This window comes from Cygnus olor, chromosome 2 (genome assembly GCF_009769625.2).
Source record: "Cygnus olor isolate bCygOlo1 chromosome 2, bCygOlo1.pri.v2, whole genome shotgun sequence".
Classification (NCBI taxonomy): domain Eukaryota; kingdom Metazoa; phylum Chordata; class Aves; order Anseriformes; family Anatidae; genus Cygnus; species Cygnus olor.
Window position 1 is genome coordinate 111,072,060 of NC_049170.1, and position 16,898 is coordinate 111,088,957.

At 45.1% G+C, this 16,898-nt stretch overlaps 1 long non-coding RNA gene across 1 annotated transcript; it reads left to right on the top strand.

Annotated features, from left to right (window-relative positions):
- The first annotated feature begins 5,356 nt into the window (after window positions 1-5,356).
- LOC121065201 lies at window positions 5,357-16,898 on the top strand. Its single transcript, XR_005816938.1, has 2 exons — window positions 5,357-5,542; window positions 13,078-16,898. It is a non-coding gene; the product is annotated as an uncharacterized LOC121065201 (long non-coding RNA).

Genomic DNA, 16,898 nt, shown 5'->3' on the forward strand with positions numbered 1-16,898 from the left:
ATAGCTCTGCTGTCATCCTGCTTTGAACCCTCAGCTCCTCCGTAAATCTTCCCTTTTGGAAATCTCTCTTCAAAGTTTCATTTTCTCACGTTCCTAAAATAGTTCTTGATAAGCAACTTGTCCTGCTGGTAAAGCCCTTTTGGTTGCTTTCCTAGTAATCTATTTTCATGTTTTCTCACTGTGCTTCAGCTGCTTGCATTCCCATTCGGAAAAAAATATTGATGAAAGAAAAAATAAATAAATAAATCCAGCCAAGGCTTAACACAACAAAAAGGGAAAATGTTTAGGTTTAGTAGCACAGCAGGACCTTGTCTGTCAACTGAAATTCCAAGAAATGCCATAGACGTGTGTTGGTAGGACCTGTATCTAACCTCTCACTGGAGAGACACAGGGGCTGTGCTGGCACAGGGCCTCCTGGGCAATCCCGGGTGGTGGGGGAAGCAAAATGGCAGAGTACGTGGGGACTAACATCACCAAACTGCCTTGAAACCCAGTCCACATCCCAGTTGTCTCCACCATGTAGGAGAAAAATAGGGAATCACTGTTATCCCCAATTAATGAACTTCTGCCAGGACTCCTCCCTCACCTTTCTGGTGCCTGCGGTGTTGTGTTGTCCCGCAGCTCCTGTCTGGAAAAGATTTTGACATGCAGGTATGTAAGTTTGCCTGGGAGAAAGCTGGCCATCCTGCTTTGTAGGGCAAGAGTTCTCACAGAGACTCGTAACACCGTGGGAGCTCAGGACTGCTGCAGGAACGGGGGTGCTGGAGGGAACAAAAGGTTGCAGGTGAGGGGCACTTGGCTGTTTGTGGTCTCTTTAGGTGAGCTCTCTACCATTCCTTGAGACAAGTGCAGAACTCTCTGTATAAAAAGCCACATCAAGAGGTTGAGATCTGATAGGGATGGCACCCAAAAAAGGATGAAGGGCTTTTCTGGAGTGGTTTGGATGCATGATGTTAGAAGAGTGGGTCATCTGGTGAGAGTAGCCGGAGCAAGGGGCTCCGCCTTAGCTTGAGTGCAAAGCTCAGGCAGCAGCTTTGTCAGTTCTGAGGACCAGGAAACGAGATATCAGTCCTGTTGGCTTCTCTTCTGAACAATTTTCGGCTGATTTTGGGTGTCTAGCCACAGACAAAATAATTAGTGCCAGTTCTGAGGCTGTCATTGGAGGCTCTTTCTGTATCATGTGCCAGGGCTGCTCCTTACAGTAAGAAAGGCAGGATGAAAGTTGTGCTATAAGTGACCTGCTCACGACAACCCTGCTTTTAATTCCTCAGCAGTGCGGGGTAAAACCATAAGCTAGGCTTGGGCAAGGGCTGCCTGTAGCCTTCAGAACAATTTACCCAGGCTGTTCCCTGGCCCTGGTAGCTTTTTCTCCTGGGAACCGCTTGGCAGCCTGGATGAGCTATGCTGGTATCACAATCATCTCTTCTTTCAGTGGACCTCTTTCACCATCATGCCAAGCCACACATCCGTCTGGGGCCAGAGAAAAGACCTTTTCCCTTGGGGATGTAATGGTTGGGAAGACCCCTCAAAGGGCCAAACCCTATCAATGCTTGTTCCCTAACCTCCGAGCACGACAGGCTGCACCATCTTCCCAAGGCAGCAGGCAAGGGACATGTGTGTGCACACAAGCAACAGGTAGGGAGGTGCCTCGGCAGGTAGGCTCGGTGCCTCCAGGAAGGCCAGGACAGACTGTGCCTGTCCATGTGGGTCCAGTGGTTTGACGGGGAAGGGGAGGGAGGCAGCCCCCAGCCCACCGCTCCTGCTGCAGGAAGATGGAGGGCTCTTCTGCACAGAGAGGTGGAATGAAGCTCTCCAGCTTTAACAATATTCCTTAACAGATAGGTCACCACGGTGTAGCTACCACATGAGCAAACAGCATGTTTCTGTTTGGTTTTCATGTATTTCTTCCCACTCAAGTCTGACACAAACAAAAAACACTGCCCCCAGCTTAGCCCAAAGGTGACCTCTTGGCAATACCGTCTCAGAAGTACCCAAACTGCACACACCCAAAACACAGACGCACATTTTTCTAGAGTCAAGAAGTCTTTTGTGTGGGTTTACAGTGAATTACAGGCATTTGGGAGGGAATCAAACAGGAACCAAGACAGTAATTCCTCTAGTGTACATCAGTTCTCAGCAAAGTAGCCCTGCTTCAGCTTCTGTGCTCAACCACCCTGCAGGCAAAAGCCTAGTTTTTCTGGGATCAGAGACATCCACCATGCTACACGGTATCTTATAAAATCACCTTTATTTGTCCTGACTATGAGCTGCAGATCTGATGGCAGTCTCATTTGGGTCAGTGGTAGTTTCTCGTTGTTTCTCACAGTTTCTCGTTGACTGCCATGGCAGCACAAGAAGGCTCCATCCCAGAATGCCTCTAAGAGTGACATTTAAGTCATCTTAGGATGTAAACATTTAAATATCATGCATTTAAATGCCGATGGTGGTGTTGGTTTTCCATGCTACTAAAGGTGGGTTCCTTAGTGCTGTGAGGGGTTTCTCAGTGGTGCCTGAATACTGCGGAGAATGTTTGTTCCTGCTCATCTTAACCCTAATAATTGCAGAAATTTGATTTTAAAACAGGTAATCAGGAAAGATTGCGTAAATGATTCACTTTTTGTCTATGTTGCACATGTTAAACATGCAGAAGGAAGAAAATTTAGAGTCGTCAAAGCACAATTTCCAAACAGACTTGCATCATTAAAAAGCCATTTAGCTTCATAGTTCAAGGTTAAGTTTGTTCCCAGAAGATGAGGTAATTTAGTAAAATAATAATGCTCCCATAAAACAAACCCCATAATAGCATTCAGCCTTAGCGGTTGCAAAGGAAGGAAACTGTAACCTCTGTCAAAGCACAGGGATGAGATTAGCATTAATAAAGCATTCCTCACGAAGCAGAGTGATAGTATACGAGGGAAGGCACATCCAAATAGCTCTCATTTCCACAACGTTTCCTCTCAGATATGGGCTTTTTAATTAGCCATCGGAAAGAAAACTGAAAGTGCACTTTCTCCTTCTCAGCTTCTCCCTGGCTATTAATCTCGGTGCTGAAAACGGTGCCACCAGTCCATCATATTGTTATGAGCTAGTGGAGATGTAAAAGAACTGCATTCATATTCCTTATCACAGCCCAGAGGTATTTCCTTTGTGTAGCTAGGAGTATTTTGATTAGTTTTGGCTGTGTCTGCAGGGAAGACACAGTTTATATTTTCCACAGCTAGCATCATTTCTAGAAATAAAGCATCTTTCCAGCAGTTGCCGCTATTTATTGGTGGGGTTTAATTGCTGAAGGGGGTTATTGTTGAGCCACAGTCATTCCTTTTTTAACTCCTGTCGGTTTCATGACTAAGTTTGAGGCAAAACATTGATAGTGAATTGTTCCTGGAGCCAGGCAGTGACTTTCAATGAATCATTTATTTGAGGAATGTAACATTTCCCCCCAGAGACTCCACTGTCCACCAGCCGACGTGGATAATCACTCATCCTCAGAACCACAGAGGTACTCTCCTGGGAAGGATTTCAGAGTGCTACCTAGGCCATTTTTTCCCCGTGTCTGGCCTTTCCCTAAGGTTTTTTCTTAACCTGCTCTAAAAAGGACATGTGATGGGGATTCTGCAGTCTCTGGCTATCCTTTAACATTGCTTGTACCCTTGTTGACAGGTGACCCATCACTTCCATCTGCCACAGAAACAGAGAAAAAGTATTCCTTTTCTCTTTGCAGCAATCCACTTTACACTTTTGAAGACCAATACCCGAAGACCTTTTTCTTCCTTTTTCTGTTGTTGGATGGGCAGCCCCCAAATACTGAATTGCAGTGCAGATGATGCAGCAGGCAGGATCTGAGCCCCCATGGGAGCCTGGAGGTGGTGGCACTTCCTGGAGGCTTTCCAGTAGGAAAAGCTCCCGGGCAAATCTGGTGGCAGTAGTTCAGGGTGGCACAGCCCTGAAAAAGCTGAAAAAGCCTGTGGCTTTTTAACACATGGAGGGGAAAGGAGAGAGGAAATGTTCTCCTTCCCCTCCGCAGAAAGGGGATGTGGCGACAGCCCCTAGGTAAGAGCCCTGAGAGCAACCAAAGCCTGAAAGAAGTCTTGCAACAAACTTTGCTTCTCGCTTTGCCACAAAGAAAAAAAAAAATTAAAAAAATCTGGTGCTTCACAGATGTACAGGCTTTGCTCGAGGGGACTGATGGGAAACATAACCCACTTCAGGGTATTACAGGCTTAATGCACACTTGCACTTTCCTTTTTGAGGTTGCTAATTTTACGTGACTAAATTAGCTGAGGAAACCAGATTAAAAAAATTAAATGCTGGCGGAGTTCCCACCGGCTTAAGAAAAAGTGGGGCTGTGTTCTGCTTTGTTTTATCTTTTGTTTCACTCAGAAACCTGAAGCAAGCAGAAGCCTTAGGAACGCTAATTGGGGATCGGTGCAAGCCTCTAAATAATGTTATGACAACCTGTATTGTTCTGCAGGTGGAAAATGGAAAAAGAAAAAAAAAGAATAAAAAAAGAAAACAATGGCAAATGGGCCACTGATTCATGGATTCCTGTCACCTCAGACATTTCCTACATTAGCAGCCTATGAATATAGCTCCAGATGAAGGACCAGGGTACAATTCCCTGTGAACTTATTAGCTGGAGCTGTTACTAATCCTCCAAGTGCTTTTACGCCCTGTGGTCGCTACCCTCCTAAACCATACAGGTTAGGGCTTTGCCTACCGGAGCCACACAGCCTAATAGACAGCAGCCCCCAGAACAGCTCTGCTCCCCTGCAACACACCCCAAGCGGTGGCAGCTGGCCAGGACCATCAGGGACACGAGGTGCTGCACCTCGGGGCTGTGAAGACACTGTGTGCCTGAGCCACCCGCTGCTTCTCTTTGTCACCCTGTGTCCCCAGCCCCCATGGGGCACACGAGAGCATTGCTCCTGGTGTGGAGGCATTGAAATAAAGTAAGCTAACCCCGTGTGTCTGCTTGGAGCAGGTTCCTTCTGCTCTCCTAGCATATGCCTTGGAAGAGCCTTTGTCTACTGCCAAAATCTCCCTATGCCCTAAAACCCAGGGAGCAATTAAAAAGATATCTTAAAAATGCAGCAACAGTGCACAGTCAGCAGATTTTTAGATCAAAACAACGTCTTCAGTGAGAGAAAGGAAAAATTCCTTGTCCCCTGTTCCCCACAATGCCATCACAAAACGTCATTATCTTGGCTTGTCCTATCTCCAGTGTGTCACTGGGATGGCATGAATGAAGTCGCTATTTGCAGCATGCAGCTCACGCGAAGCTGGTATCAATGAAGCCACTTAATTGCTCTTCTTCACAATATTATGCAATTGGCTCTTCTCTAGTAGTTCTTGTCAGTGCTGAGATCTCATGACTCAGTGTCATGAGGGAGGCTTCTCCTTCCTGTGAGCAGTAATCAGCTCGCTAGCAAATCTCCCTGTGCTCCTGCATATGTGAGGACACCTCCTTTCTTTGTTGCTGACTTCAGGAATGCAGCAATCAGACGTGCATCAAAAATAATTGTATTCAAATGAAGATAGCAAGGTAAGGCCCTTTGCTCCTCTAAGAAACGCTGCAGGATGTAGGTAACGGTGGCTATACTTCCTTATACCATGTATTAATAATGAAACGTGTATTGAACAGCTGTTTGGGAAGTGTTGCCAAGGATTGCTTTGGAGGCTGGAGATTCAATGCTGTGCTTTTAGCAGATGCTAAAATTGTGCCAGATAGTGCTAGCACCCAGAGAGGTGGCTGGGCACTGCCTGTTGCATCAATCATAAATTTAACCCTTCCTGGAGAACACCCCAGGTTAGAAAGCTGATTGTGGAGCAGCTGTTCAAAAGAGCTCAGCTCCCTCCATCCCTTTCAATTGGTGTAAAGCTGGTGCTTTAAGCTTCACAAGTGTAAAAAGTGCATTCCTCAATGACAGCTAGTATGAACAAGCTCTCCTGAAACTGTGAAAGCTGACTCCTTTATGAGATTCTCCTTCCAGTAATGCACTGCTAAAACTCAGGAATCCCCTTCAAATCCTGGTGAAGGTATTTAGATTTGAAGGTATTTAAGATGTTGGGGATAGGAGGAAAAGAAAAAAAAAGGAGGGACTTTTTTTTTTTTTTTGGTAGGATTCTCTGAGTGCTGCTGACTGCTGTCTGGGACAGAATGGTATGCAATTTGCTAGCAACCAGAGCTCCTTCTGCTGCACACCTCCAAAAAAAAAACAACCCAGGAGCTGTTTTTTAGGGGGTTGACCCAATTCATAAGTCCATGAACCACCCTTACAAGATTGGTGTGGTGCCAGCGGCAGTGGAATGGAGCTGGGTGAGGTACTGCAGGGTGCAGATGAAATGTTCCCTGGCTCGTGGTGATAACAGCAGCACCTTTAGGAACATTCCCCTTCCCACCTACCACCACCACCTTCTCTCAGAAACACAAACAGGCCAACCTGATTTACATTTTCATAGCTGGGAGCGATTGCCAGATTATTGAGCACTGCTATTTATATCTAAATAGTCACAGCCCTAAACAAATGCTTGTGGGGCATTAGTGTGGAAGGCTCCGTGCTATGATGTGGAGGGATGCAGGCAGACCTTGTCATCAGAAGGAGGAATGCATCCAAACTACAGAAGTACTTTAACCTACTATAGACAAAATGAGTGAATCTGGAAGAAGAGAGATGTGTGAGCAGTGAGTGATAGTGTGTGCAGACCTGGCTGGTTTACCAGATTACACCGGTCTCAATCCTATTCATAGTAATTCCTTTTGCTAAACAGCTTCCTTTGACTATCTTAAGTGCTACAGCCCTGTGTGGGACCTGGGCAGCACGCTGTGCCACCTAACCCCATGGGTACCAAGCCTCGTCCGCCCTAGCTCAGAGCTCGTGAGGCAGTCCTTGTGAGAAAGCTCTCCCCGCACTGTTTTGGCTGAGTTTCTGCTAAGTGAATCTCTTGGCTCAGTGCAGAGCTTGCAAGGCCACTTAAATCTCTCTGACCCTTTAATGAAGTTTTTAAAAGGGCTTCATAAATCTTCATCACTAAAAATTGCTTAAAGCCCTGCAGGGTTTCTGTAGTGGCATTAACCACTAAAACAAGTAGACAGGCTTGGGTATATTTATTGCATTCATCTTCATTATTCCATGGGTTTTGCTTCTTTCTACTCTCTTACATAAGCTACAGCCAGGAAAGGGAGCACAGGAGGGGGATCTCTGACTCAGTATCGCTCATCCAGCAGCTTGTAACCATCCACTACAGCTGTGTGAGATCAGTCCTCTTTCTGAGCAGGCAGCAACTGTATGCCCATCATTTAGACTTCCATACTCATTTGGTTTTTGGGTAGTTTTTGTGTGGAGCCAGGAGCTGGACTCTATGATCCTTGTGGGTCCCTTCCAACTCGAGATATTCTGTGATTCTATGATATGGGAAAAAATCTGATTTTGCCTCTCCTACAAAAGCATGCCTCAGGTCATAACCTGGCAGCTCTGAAATGGATCAGCTACCTGTCTGCCCTTCTCTTTTTTTTCCTTAGAATTTTGGCTGGCTTTGTTGATGGCTTTTTATGAGTAATATGAGTCTTCTCTGAAATAGCTGTCAACTTGGTGGCTATGTAAATGTTACTAGGAAAATACACTATTAAAAAAAAAAAAAGTTTATATACCATGTTGTGGTCCCCAGAGTGAGTGTAGAGATTCTGTGTGCCCTGGGTGGGTTGTTTGATGCTTCACCTCTGGGAAGTGAAGACAGAAATTACATGGATGAGGTTCACAGGCAAACATAATACAGTAGAGGTAAAGTCACTGAAATCAGTGAGAGCGTATTCTCTTTGTGTGATGGGAAGGGGTTTAAAAATGGCAAATAAACATGAAGTAGGTGGACATGGAAGGAAGTTTGTATCTCACCATATTTTGAAGGTACGGTTCCATGGCTAATTCTACAGAGAATGAAGGACTCAGGCTCCATAAAGGTTTTTTAAGGACTGCAGGCCCTCAAGCTGGTCCAGCCAAGCCTGGGCCACCCTTCAGGATAATTCCATCACAAAGTCATACTTTCAGGAGCCAGATTACTTTCAGGGGTTACTTTTTATTAGGTATTTTTCTTATGCCATTATGAGATAGTACAGTGCCATGGAAGAGCTCCATTGTAGTCACCATGACGTTATTTTATTTTTAATTTATTTGCATTACAATAATGCATTCTAATCTCAGGGAGTACTGGAAAAGTGCATGTGGACCAGGAGAGAATAAACATGCTGGTGTGGGCAAAAAAGGTCTTATTGAAAAAATTGACACTGCTTAAATGTGGTGAAAGCACAGGTCACAAGTAACAAAATCTTCTGAATCCCTAGTTTATGTCAAGACTGGAAGGAAAAATAACAGCTGATTAACATGGTAGAGGCTCAAAAAGCAAATTGTGATGTGAAGGCGAGTTACCTGAGGCACTAAAGGAAAATTCCAAACCCTTGTGAATTGGATCTTCTTCCATTGACTTCAGTGGTTTCTGGATGAGGTCATGCCGTGATGCTGTCACATGTGAACACGTTGGATGACTGCTTTTCATCTAGGGAACTGTAGAATGGGTTATACTATGTTGTCTTCTCTAGAATCCATTGGAAGGGGCTAGGAACACACTTTTACCCTAATGCAGAAGAGATTAGATATTATCTGACTTCCTGTGTGTTAAAGGCTATGCAAGTTTGCCCAAGCGCTTACAAAACCATATGCAAAAATTTGAATTAGGTTATAGCTTTTGAGTCCTCAAGAGACAGATATCACAGGCAGAGGACTGAAGAAATCAAAGGGCCACCATCACCTGAGGTCCATGGAGTGGCAGGAAGCTGGAGTGATAAGAAAGGAGGCCTGGGAGATTTCAGCAAGTGACTCATGGCCTTTACTTTGAGAGAAAAGATGGAAGAACCCTAAATCCTGGCCAGGATGACTTAGGAGATGTTCTTACTCAGTCCTGAGTCACTTATACAGCTTCATCCTCAGCATGTAAGCAAAATAAATAAGACTGTGATCAGAAACCCACAAGGAATCACAGCTGGGGAGCGTAGGTGGCTGTTACCCTATGGACAAGGCAATGTCTCCAGCTTCATGACTCTTATTAAACCCATCCATTTAGGCCTTCCACTGACTGAATGTTAGCTACCTAAATAAATGTCTTTAAGGATATAGGCCTCATGATTTGTCTGAGGCTTTGCCTACACTGTATTTTCCCACAATAAAACTTACATGACTGCAAATCTCCAGTGCAAATGAACTGCATTGGGATAGAAAAGCAGCACTGCTGCAGCACTTCAGTACCAGGGATTTGCAGCAGAGAAGCTTCGTGGCTATAAAAACAGTCAGGAAAGGCAAAATTTAAGTTCATACAATGAACTGTCACACCGTAGTCCCAAGATCCACTGCCTTTGGCAGCTAAACTGCCGCAACCAGCCCCTGCCCCAGATGCTTGTTCCCAGCTCTGGCCTGTAGTTGTCACCTCCTCAGTCGTGCCAAAACAACTCCGTGTAGGACAGTGCTTAAATCAGAGCACAGAAGTGATGGAAGTTAAAAATAAACCTTTTGCAAGAGGGGGAGAGAGGGGATGTTTTTAATTGTAACCACTTCAGTGGTCTTTCTCCCATGCTGGTCCCGCTTGTAATTCCATTAACACAACTGGAGAAGGCCCCGGATTGCTGGGCTGGCACCAGTGTGACTCCTCCAGCCAGAGGAGTCCCTCCAGGCACTGGGAAGGGATTGCTTAAGCCAACATTGCACCAAAGCCAGTGCACTGTAGAAGGACACCCTCCCGTACAGAGAATTATGCCTTCCCTACCTGGGTCAAAGTCAGACCCAAGGCTCCCAGGCTCTCCATTTGCTATTCTAGCTCCTAGACCCTCGTGGCCATAGTTTGAGAATATATTGTGTGCAAGCCAGCATTATTATTAATAGAAACAAATAGACACTGAGGTTTTCCCTGTTTTATAAATGAATATTCATTATAATCATTAGCCTCCTGCAAAATTTGATAGTATGGCTAGATGTCACCCACTAAAATCTATTTAAATACAAAATGCTCAGTAAACAGAATAAGAAACATCAGAAAAGATGGAAAAAAAAGCTTTATTTAATGATTTTTTTACATGATCAACAAAGAAAATATTTGTACAATCCTTAAATAGCACAAAAAGTTCAAGGAAAAACATCTGAAAGGAGTTCAGAAGGTTGCAGTGCAGATATGACTTGGCAATTTGAAGAATAATTCAGCAACTTGCTTTTGTTTTGGTCTTGGTCATTTCTGAGCTTTGATGAGCTTTGCTGTGAGAGAGTGAGTTATATGTATATATATATATATATATATAACACTGGTTATATGTTACAGTTCAGACACTTCAGTGATTTGCTTCTGTTTGAACAAGAAACACATCTGCTTGCATAAAAATGTTACTGCTGGATTGCTCCAGAGAAGCACTGCACCAGCAGAAATACCAGTGAAGCATGTAAAATCCAGACAGTTTTCAAACTGCTGTCTAGTTCCGAAATCAATAATTAATTACTTAAATATTTTTGGTGTTGAAACGTTGGTGGACATTTCCTAAAAGACCCCCTGTGATATTAACTGAGTTTCAAAGCACTTTTCAGCAAAATGGGCCAGCGGTTTAATTTCCAGTGCACTGAAAAATTAAGTAGTATCCTGAGTCACAAGTCAAGGAATACTCCCTCAGGTCTCCTGATCTATGTGCTGGATCACACCAGTTCCTGGATGCTTGGGTGTACAGTCAGGATTAAAATTTAAATTACTAGGCTCTCAGTATGTTAATACGTCCTTCAATTCTCTTCTACTAAATAGAGCCAAGGGCATAGTGAGTCAGTTTCGTAATTAGATGATATAATTGTCTCATGAACTCTGTACAAATTACCTCTTCTCTGTATTGTTTTTGCAGTGTATTGTTTTTTCTTGAATAATATGGCACATATCCAGTTCATATTGCAGTCAATAAATTACCCTGGTTTATAGCTTGATGGCCCAAAAAATGAATAACTGACATCAACAAAAATAATTAAGTCATTATCCTTTTTAATACTGTCAGTACTGTTCATTTAGACCACTACATTTATTTTAATTACAAACACATTTCCCTAGAAGTATCTTTTTGCCTCTTTTTTTTACCAAGAGGTGACCACAGATGAGCCACTTTGCTCAGCTTTTAACAAACTTGGTGATTCTAAGCTTGACGCTAGGGTGTAGTGATGTAAAGGGAACTGCATTTTAATACATTTTAATTAACTAGGTCAACTTGTGCAGGCCTTTCTCCAGCAAAACTCCCACTGGAGCTTGGTCCTTAATCATTAGGCTTTATTTACTTCTGGAGCTTTACACAGCAGGATTCTGCTTTCCAAATAGAGGGCTGATAAAATAATTCAGTCCATTAAGCGGTGCAATTTTGACAGACACTGGGAACCACCATAAGGTTGAATATTACAACAGATATGTACTGTCTTTTTAGTGAGGTGTAATTCTAGATTTGCTGGATTCTGCTTTTGTACGAAGAGCTGGGTGGGTTCAAAGCTGCCCATAAGCCAGCCCCAGCCCCTGAAAGCCCCTGGGGTGTTATCCCCCAGCTCCGGTCAGCAACTGAGCCCTGAGTGAGACGGTCCCTTTTAGCCCCCCTCCCCACCCATGTGGCATTTCTCTCCCTTAACCATAACAAAGTAGGGAACGTACTCTGCTTTCACTGTGATAACACTGGCTCTATCCAAAATGCCCAGCCAACGTGAAGGATTTGGCCTAGCTGCTCTCAGTTAGCGCTCGGCTCAGCTCTCCGAGGGCCGGGCCTCATTTCATCCAAGGGAGTCACCCTGGTACCTTCAGCGGGCCTCCTTTTCCAGCTCGGGTTTGATTGTTTTGCTTTCTGCTTCTCCCTGCAGCTTCACCCTAGTCGGCTCTATGTTCCCAAATTCAAGTGAGTAGATTTGGGTAACATATTTTTTGTAGAGAGTATTTACTTTCAGCTTTCTAGTAGTTACAGCCTACAGCCATTCGTTTCTCCTCTCTACGTTTATGAGAGGAAACACTCGTGGAAGATGTGTCACCCTCTGGACCTCACAGGCACACATAGTTCCAAGCAAGCACAAGCAAAATATGTTTTTCTATTTCTTGCAAGCAGAAATGAAGTTAATTTGTTTGGAAAAGTCCCACTAAAGGAAATGTCATTCAGCGACTCTGTTGAAGCTATCAAAAGCAAAACTGAGCCGATATGAAAACTTAGCACAGGCAACAGGCAGGGTTTCTGAGGTCAGTAATAATTATTCTTGTAGGGGGTAGAAACTAGAAGAAGAGTACAGCTTAAAGTCTGGGTTTAGGCTGAATTACATTCCCCTCAAGTCCCCTGAGTGAAACATCTTTGTAAGTATTCATGTTGGTCCCTACTTTTTCCAGAAAATATGTTTTCAGCTTTAAACCTGAAGCACAAACTGGGTAGCTTAAGGCAGTTCAGGGGCTGTTGCTTTCTGCATACCCTGGTCACTGGACAGAAAATGAGAGGCTTTGCCATGTTTTCTGGTGCCTGTATAGAGCCAAGGTGCTGAGATCTTGGCTTCTGATCCAGGCTGTGACGTGTCAGATGTGACAGACCTTTCCTGCCACCCCAGGTGTGACCCCATCAGCCAAACTGAAAGGGAGAGGAAAATTCGAAGCACTTGCTCCATCCTCTCAAAATGAACCCATTTGTTTCACAGTTGGTTCTTTACCAGGGTAAATAATTAAAAAAACAGAGAGAAAAACTTCGTTTTGGGTAAAAGGAGATGTTTTAACTGATATGAAGGGAAGAGTTATGGCTTTGCGTAGACACTGAAACGCTTTGGTTTATGTAACGTTACCTACAGCTATGGTCATTACAGGCTGGTTGGTACCACGTGGCTGTCATGGTAGGGGCATTTGGGGGAATGCTGACAGCTTCCCTCAGCTGCCCCCTTCCTGGTGTGCAAGCCGTCAGAAATTTGTGCCCCCAAAATCCTGCTATACCCTCTGCCTTTTGTAATATGTAAGAAATGAGTATCAGCGTGAACATTGGCTGCCACCTCACTTCCACGTGCCTGTCTCCAGCCTCCTGCCGTGTGCTGTATGTACTTAACCTCACAGAAGAAAACTCCGGACCATGGGAGCTGCCTGAGTGTGGCACTGGAAGGAAGAAGGACTTCGAATTCAGCCCACACAGTCAGCTGGAGGACAAGGTGTGAGCGGGGAACGAATAGCAGCTGCAACCTCAAGTCCTCTGCTAGAGAGAAGCCCTCGAGCCAGCTGAGCACTGCTGAGCTTTCATCTGCAAGCACAACTGGGGCTCTGTTGGGTTTAGCTGCACTGCCACGAGATGCTATTGCTGAAACTGCTCTTTTCACCTTGCTGCCCAGCAGCAAGAACAATGCAAGTTTATAGGGCTGTGCTAGGCACGGGGCCAGGAGGTATCCTCTCTGCCATCCCTAGAGTCATGCAACTGTATGGCATCTGCATCGTAAAGGGGTGCTGTTAACCTGCCAGAGCCCGACATGAAAAAAGGAGCATCTACCTTGCCCTTAAAGCTGCTAAGCTTGTTATAGGAACTATGGGAGCTGCTGAGTTAGAGCTGCCTGGGTTTGTTTGGGACCAATGCCTTCCGAGCTGTGGCAGCAGAAACCTCTGCATTAGGCATCCACATACGGATCTGGGCTTTGGGACAGGATTTGCTTAAAGCCAGCTTGGTTAAGCCACAGTCGTGACCTGAAGGGCCATGTGGCAGTTCGCACTACTAACCTCCCAGCAGAGCAATCTGCAAGGTTCATTGCTTCTCCAGGTATTTCCACAGAGCTCTCATTCTCAGGACTTGTTCTTATTCTTTGGTCATCGTGAGTGAGGACAAATTCCAGCTAAATGAGTAGTCTTAAACGATTTTAAGGATCAGATAAATTAGCAAAATTACAGAAGCAAGGCTTCTCTGCAAGCAGTGATTCACATGCACTCAAATCCATGTATGATTTCATTGTCAGAAAAAACTAACCTACAGCAATGTCATAACAATGAAAATGCACCGCTGCAAAACTGAACTAAAGCATACAGCATGTGTAAATCTGTCCTAAAACATTTTTTTTTCTCCTTATTTCACAGCTAGATATTACAGTTGTGTATGGCTGAACTTATATTGGATTGTCAATGCTAAGAGCATGATCCAGATGTGATCCTGGTTGCAAACGGATGTTAGCCGTAAATCCCTGAGGGTATCTTGTTATACAGTTGCTTGGTATTATGTTCAGGGTTTATTGAAAATGTCTAGGTCCTTTTATTTTATTTTTTCTCGGAAATGCTGGTCCCTGTACAGCCTTGCCATCACATTGATTTACTTGGAGGAGTGGTTGCTCAAGAAAAGGGTTGGTAACTGTCCATATTATGAATACTGAAGAGCAAAAGAAAAAGAAAACACATTTGGATTATTCCCACATACTTTGCCAATACTGTGTTACTTTAATTCCTTGCACATGTATTATGCCCATCAATGACAATAAGTGTAAAAAAATTATTACAGAGAGTAAAAACCACCCTTATGTATAACTGACCGCAGCACTTCTTGCTCATAGCCATCTAATCGGGATGTAAGTAGAGTAGTTTGGTGCCTTGAAATTCATTCGGCTGTGACCTTTTAGAATACATCAATAACGGCAGCGGAACAATGCATTGCAGCCACCCCGTTACAACCATGTTTGGGGACAACCGGCTTTCTAAATGCGCTTTTCATTATTTGAAAATACGGATGTCCTTTAAGAATTAGTTGCAAATTCAATGTGACTGGCAATAACGGCGGCAGAAAGCAGCATTTTCCTAAAAGAATCGAAAACTGTAAGTTATTTGCACAGCCTCTTTGCTCCTGGAGGCTTAAGGGAAAGGGACGAACACCTCGGGCGTTACATGTACGGAGTGGAAATCGCGGCACGTCCACGTATTTATTTTTATTTATCTTTCTGACTGCGCACAGGGCGTTAACACCGACGGGGTTAAAAAAAAATAAATAAAATAAAAGGGGGTGAAGAGAAGCAAAAGGGCGAGGGGAGTCGGGATCTCGCTTACCCGTGCGGCGGAGGGGCGGGGGACGCCGGCCCTTTCCCAGGGAAGTGTGGGGTGAGAAGAGGAGGCTGCTGCTCATCCCCACACCCTAGAGACCCCGCATTTTTTAATGATACCCCCGAGGGTATTTTTGGGGACCAAGCACGGGGAGATGCTGCCCAGCGTGTCGGTGACATTTGGAGTTAGCCCGACCTCCGGCATCCCCACCCTGCCCGCGGGCGCCTGCCTCCTGGAGCAGGAGGCACCGGCCTCCCTTTTAGGGCGACGAGGAGGGAGGCTATTTGTTAATGGGCTGCCTAATTACCCCGAGCCGCTAACTGCAGCCTGCCGCCCTCTGATGTGGTGCCTTGAATTTGTTGGCGTCGGGTTTGTTGGTGCTGGTGGTTTGTTTTTTTTTTTTTTTTCCAGCAGGAGTTTAATTTACAGAACTGGTCGGACCCGCTCTGGGAGATATTCTAACGTTTTGTAATGAACCGTCAGCCCGGGCAGGAGCAAAGCCCCCAAATTTTGGCGTTATTCAATAATTCAAATAATAATTCAATCTGAGAATTGCAGTTTTGGCGTAAGGGAAGCGCTTTGCTGAAGTCAGATTGCAATTTTCTTTGGTTTGTCGTTGTCTGGTTTGTGGTCGGTTCTTAGTCTTTTTTCCTTTTTCCCCTTTTTCCTTTTTCCTTTTTTCTCTTCTCTTTTCTCTTTTCTCTTTTCTCTTTTCTCTTTTCTCTTTTCTCTTTTCTCTTTTCTCTTTTCTCTTTTCTCTTTTTTCTTGTTTTCCTTTTCCTTTTCCTTTTCCTTTTCCTTTTCCTTTTCCTTTTTCTTCCTCTTCTTTTTCTTTCTTCTTCTTCTTTTTTTTTTTTCTTTTTCTTGTTTACCTTTTTCTTTTTTACCATTTTCTTCTTTTAAATTAACTTCGTTCTCAGACTCTTCGGTAAAGCGGCTAAATTGTCATGAAAATTGTTTCCCAACGAGAGCCGAGCGCTTGCGACAAGTGCCAAGAGCAGTTTGCTCCGGTTTTCAGACGAAAACCCCGCAAAACGGAGCCAGTGTCGCTAGGTGGATGGATGGGCAGACGGATGGACGGAGGGAGGGATGGAGGGACGGATGGATGGATGGATGGATGGATGGATGGATTTGGTCCCATGGCAAACACCTCTCTGGGAGCTTTTGCCCGATTCTGCTGCTTTGTGGCATTTCTTAGCAAAGACAAAAAAGAGCGCAGCGATGCACGGCGGGCTCGTTTGGGAGCACAAAACGATATTTTCTTAGTGCTGTGAGGTAGTGCCCTGGGAATAGTTGTTAATGGGGAAATTTGCCTGATTTATTCTTTTTCAAGTAAAAAAAAAGAACTGAGTCCCTGCAACCTCTGCTGTGGGGGTGGAGGGGAGGCGGGATGGATTTGGGTGTAGGCTGACACCGCCGTGATAGCGGAGGGGGAGGACGAGGGGCTCTCCTCGAGGATGGGCAGGCAAATCACGGCTCCCCTCTGCCCTCCGTGCCCCTGCTCCCGGCTCCCTCCCGCTGGGAGCTGCCGCGGCGAGGAGCCCGAGGACCTTTCCCCGGGGCTTTCCGTGCCCGAGAGAGAGGGGTGAGGGCGGGTTTTGGGGCGCTGGGCTTGTCCCGGGACCCTCCCGGCACCTGGGGGGCATCGCCCTAACCTTGCCCGCCCCACCGGTACCGGGGCTGCATGGCGCGGCCACCGGAGCCTCTCCTCCGCGCCTTGCGCTGCTTTTAACACCGCCTTTTTTTTTTTTTTTAAAGGTTGAAATCATTAACCAGGCGGAGCTCGGGGGCTGGAGGAAGGGCAAATAAAAAAGAAGCTGCAGATCATTATTAAAAAA